The following is a 6,000-nucleotide window of genomic DNA, read 5'->3' on the forward strand; positions in this document are numbered from 1 at the left end:
CTGCGCCGATGGTGAAACATTTTTTAGAAAAGGGACACAGTGCAGAGGACTTCAAATGGCGAGTCCTAGAAAAAATCCACACTACAGACACCAATGGTGGATGTGCCATCAGAAAGAAAAGGGAGGTGTTTTGGATATTTGTCTTTAATACCTTCCGCGAGGGAATGAATAGTGACCTGCCGTGGGAACACGCCATATGCTAGAACTGAATTAATTCCTCATGCTCTCTCCATCTGATTGTATCTTGTTCTTCTTGCTGATTAATGCCTAAACTTCCAAATTATAGTTTGCAAGCTTCTCATATCTTATATAGATAATCGCTAACAAGTCTTATCCCCTCTATCCATATGAGGTTGTAGGAATTAGATAAGATACATCCTTTATTTGTTACCTTTGAATATGTTTACAGTCGCATTTTTTTGATTTTTTCGATTTTTATTCTATAATTGGAGTGATGTCCATTATCCTTTTTCCCACTTGAATTTCTGAGTATTTTCACACAATACATTAACATGTGATGTGTAGATATTAATAAATAAACTCAGGTGTAATTGTTAAAGAAGTCTTTTTTCCATCACGCTCCTTTTCTGTGCCCTAATGACATCCTCACGTCATAGTCCGTCGTTTATTCCCATGCCGGATATCGGCGTTGCCTGGAGCCAATATGACTCTCTTCTATAACCAAGTTCATTATTTCTACTGGTTGGTCCGTTTTTAATCTCCCCACACGAACTAGTAGCTACAACGACATCAATATCTTTGTAGTCCGTTGTTGATTCTTAGGCCACTATACAACGTGAGCGGAGCACATATAATTCTACCCCACAACTAAGTCCTTTCTTTATTATTCCTCCTGGGTGTTCCGTTTTTACATCTCCCCTACCCAATCAGCAGCCAAAAAGACATCAGTAACTGGTTAGTCCGTCGTTTATTTTTATGCCACCAATCATCGCGATCGGAGCTCATTATCATTATTCCGACCGTTTGGTCCGTTTTTTGTCTTTGTTCTCCAACCAGCTGCACTAAATTATCCAATTAACGAGAGTATAAATATGGAATCCTCTACCGCTTCGTACACACTATCGCTAACGAAACGACCGCAGAATCCCGCGTCCCGCCGCCGGAAACCAGGAGCCCTGTTGATATCTATTGGGTAAGGTTGAACCACCACCTAGCATGATACATGTAATTTAATCGCTTTACTGCTAGCTGTCTTTGACATCATTTCCACACTTCCATTTATTGCAGACAGGGAGTTATTTTAATCTTATCCAAAGAACTCTACTGGAACAAAAATAAAAAGGTAATCACTATTCTAATTATTTCATAAATAATAGCTCAATAGAACATGCTTGGGTTAATAAACTGAACATCCATTTATTGTGAAATATTTCCTTTTATTACATAGGAAATTACCCTTTACACGATCCCCACATCAGGAGGATTGTATGTATCTTTTGCTACATCTTCAAGCAAATAAATCTAGCTGTGATTTTCACGCTTTTGTTTCCGGACGGCGGGTCTAAACGAGAATCCTTTTCAAACTTCAGGTAAACTACTCGACCTGAATAAATACCGTAGAGACTCTTAGTGTGTATATTTTCAGTTATCTAAAATCCCCTTTTTCTAAACAAAATACATTTATATTTTTTAGGATATATAAAATCTAAACCACCAGTTAGAATTACCTCAGTTAGAAAGTCATCACTGGACGAAAATTGAAATAGGTAAACACCATCTTGGTAAAATCCATTTTGACAGATTAATAACTTATGGACCTAGCAATAATAACATCTTGTCCTGCTATTGTTTTCTTTTGGTCTAGAGCATATCATCAGATATCAAGAAGGGATATAGTTCTCGCTTAGGAACCAGACTCATTCTTGGTGTTAAACGTAGTACATACGATGTTTTAAGTAAGTGACCTTATACTTTGAATGAATTCACCTAAACAAACCCATGGGTTCCCTCATGATGAAATAATAGGAAAGTATTAACCTCCCACTAACGGGCTCCTTTGAAGCCCCACCTCTATAACTATTTTATCCTATACAAGTGGTCAGCAACTGAAGGAGCTGTATATGAGGTCTATAGTTGTATGGCCTCATCCTTTTATCCATCATCCTTAGCCATGTGTGAGATATTAATAGGAAAACATAATCCTTTTAATAATGACCTTTGTCATGCGTCATTTGTATTAGTCACAAGTGGCTAGTAAGTAAGGGAGCTAAACTGGGCACTTTAGATTATACACCCTTCTCTAAAGTTTGGCTTTTCCGATCCCTTGAACCATTAATTCTATACAAGCTATCATCTACTGGAACTAATGGTACTATATGGCTGCATGTCCATCTTTATATCCGCCATCTGCAGTCATGATGTTTGGGTGTCTATATACTGGCCTAAAACCCCAAAAAAATGTAATTGAACTTTGCAGCGGCTAGTAAGGCAAGGAAACGAAATTAGTTGATGCAAACTGTTGAAATGTTAATATGTTATTAAATGATGGAAAGACTGAGACTACTGTTTGAAACTTTATAAATTAGAGCATTATAAAGTAAAAAAAGTTTTTATTAAAGAACTAGGATTTGAAGAATGTATAAGACATTATGTATAACTTTCCCTGTATGGCACTTTCCTTTTTTAGAAATTATCGTGGCTGCTCCAGAAGAAGGCGCTGGTCCGCCGAAACGCGCGTAGAGATATAATTTGCCACATTCCCCTTTTATCTTGTTTCTATTTTATGTATATCCATATATACAAACCGGATTATTTCGTTTTTATTAATGCATTGTGTTTTCTTGATTTTATTATGTCATGTTTGTTAATTGTAGATATTGAATGTGTAATTTGATATTATGTGCCTTGATAAACTTTGAATAAAATTGTACTCTCTTTTAACAAAAAAACAAAGGTTGTAGCTCAGTCCCTTTCTATGTGTATTGTGTTTGTTGCCTAGATTGATACATATCATTTATTTGGTTTTTCCCTGGTCTAGGAACTGTATTTCCACATACTCAGGGGGTCCTTGTTAAATATTTGCTCATAACTCAGACGCACTCCACTCTCTCAACCCCGGAAGTCACACCGACTGCTAAAGATCCTCCACTAACAACACCCACAGACCATTCTCATGCAGACTCTGCCGTAGATCCTTCACCATCGACACCCCCACCACTACCACCGAAGGCACACCTGATGCACACACCACTGAATTCCTAACCTGCGTTCTCCTCAACGTACACTCCCTTCACCGACACGCGTAGAGATCTAGGACCTGATCACCTTCTTCACGGAAACCTGGACCAATACCACCTCCGGTCCCGACATCACCACTGCCACGCCCGACGGCTACAAGATCCAGAGAAAGGACCACCAGGAGGAGGACTCGCCATCACACTCAAGACCCCCCTCAGACTCTCCATACCCAGCACGAGCGACCCCCACTCCAACACAGAACACCTCCACTTCCAGATCCAGACCAGCTCCAGGACCACGCTATGCGGCACCCTCATCTACAGACCACTGGGACCTCGCGCCCAGACTGTAACCGCAATCGCCAAGCTCGCCGCACCCCACACCATCACCTCCATGGACTACATTCAACTCGGGGACCTGAACTTTCACCTCGACAACGGCGATGACCCCCGACTCCACCATCCTCCTCAACAACATCGCCAACCTCGGACTGAAGCATCTGGTCAACACGCCCACTCACAGAGCTGGACACACCCTCGACCCCATCTTCACGACAGGGACAAACATCTGCTTCAGCCAACCCACCCAGCCTCTCTGGACAAACCACCACTGCATCCACTTCACCTTCAACACCACCACCTCACTCGAGCCCCCCACACCCACCGCAAAGGAACTGGAGCAAGGTCACGGAAGAACACCTCAACACCATCCCCTTCCAAGACCCCCCCAGCACCACGACCAACACCAATGCTACAGCAGTGGAACTGCACCGCTGGATCTCCTGCTGCGCCGACAAGCTTGCACCCCTCCGCCGCCCGGCCAAACCACGCCCTATGAAGGCCGCCTGGTTCACCACAGAACTATAAGAAGCCAGACGCTCCTGCAGACACCTAGAGAAAACCTGGCAAAACCAGAAAACTACAGAAGCACGGAACAACCACAGGGACGCCCTGAAGGAATACCACCAGTGCATAAGAGACACCAAACAGATCTTCATAAGAGACAAAGTCCAGACCAATGCGACCAACGCCAAGAAACTGTTCAACGTCATACAGCAGTTCGCAAACCCCCCCTGCGAAGCCACGGCCATCACACCTTCCCAGGAACTCTGCGACAAGCTCAGCTCCTACTTTCACCTGAAGATCAAGGCCCTGTACGAAAGCGTCAGCGAACAGGCGCCAGACACCCGCCCCCCCCCCACGCCGCTGATAAGCCTACCATCATGACATGGGACCTTGCCACTGCAGAACACATCCACGCTATGAAGAAAACCCACTCAGGAGCACCAACGGACCCCTGTCCACCACACATATTCCACAGGGCAGCCGCCGCCATCGCACCCGAACTACAACGAACCATCAACGCCTCCTTCAGGTCCGGCATCTTCCCAGGCATCTGGAAGCGGGCAGAGGTTAAACCCTTCCTCAAGAAGCCCACGGCTGACCCTACAGACCTGAAAAACTACAGGCTCATCTATCTCCTCCCCTTTGCGGCCAAAGTCACAGAGAAACTCGCTAATGCCCAACTGACTGCTTTCATAGAAGAGAATGCCATCCTGGACGCCTCCCAGTCTGGATTCCGCAGCAACCACTGCACCGAGATCGCCCTCCTCGCCACCACCGACGACATTCGCATGCTACTTGACCTGAGACACACCACAGCCCTCATCCTTCTTGACCTCTCCGCAGCCTCGACACCGTTTCACATCGCACACTCGCAGCCAGACTCCACGATGCTGTAATACAAGGAGCCGCCCTGGACTCAATCCAATCCTTTCTCTCCGGCCGAACGGAGAGGATCAGACTCCCTCCCTTCCTCTCCGAACCCACCAATATCAACTGCGAAGTACCCCAGGGATCATCGCTCGGCCCCACGCTCTTCAACATCTACATGGCCCCCTTCGCCGCCATCGTCAGACAGCATGGGCACAGCATCGTATCCTACGCCGACGACACCCAGATCACCCTCTCACTCACAAAAAATCCCAAAGACACCAGATTTAGTTTCCAGGAAGGAATGAGGAACGTGGCAGCCTTGATGAAAGACAGCTGCTTGAAGCTCAACTCAGAGAAGACCGAGGTCCTCATCCTCGGACCCTGCACCTCCACCTGGGGCAACACCTGGTGGCCCAGAGCCCTCGGGAATCCACCCACACCTACAGACCATGCATGAAACCTTGGTATCATCCTCGACTCCTCCCTCTCCATGAACCGCCAGATCAACGCAGTCGCCTCCACCAGTTTCAAATGCCTGCACATCCTCCGTAAGACCTTCAAATAGATCCCCCCTACTGCAGAAAGACCATCACCCATACACTCATAACCAGCGGACTGGATTATGGCAATGCCCTATACGCCTGAATCAACAGAACTCTTCTACACAAACTCCAAACCATCCAGAATGCCACAGCCAGACTCGTCCTTGGGACACTTTGCCACGAGTACATGACCCAACACCTACGAGACTTCCACTGGCTCCCCATCGAGAAGAGGATCACCTTCAAACTCCTCACCCACGCCTACAACTTCCTCAACAACTCCGGACCCAGATACCTCAACGAGAGATTATCCTTCCACGTACCCAAGAGGAACCCCAGCTCCACTGACCTCGCCCTGGCAGATGTCCCCTGCATCCGCAGAAACAGGGCGGGTGGGAGAGCCTTCTCCTATATTGAGGCCAAGACCTGGAACGAGCTCCCTGTGAACATCAGACGCTCCCCGATCCTGCACACATTTAGGAAGAACCTCGACCTGGCTCTTCGACTAATCTAGAGCTGCCCAACCCCAACCCCACCCCCCAGCG

This window comes from Lissotriton helveticus, chromosome 6, assembly GCF_964261635.1.
Source record: "Lissotriton helveticus chromosome 6, aLisHel1.1, whole genome shotgun sequence".
Taxonomy (NCBI): domain Eukaryota; kingdom Metazoa; phylum Chordata; class Amphibia; order Caudata; family Salamandridae; genus Lissotriton; species Lissotriton helveticus.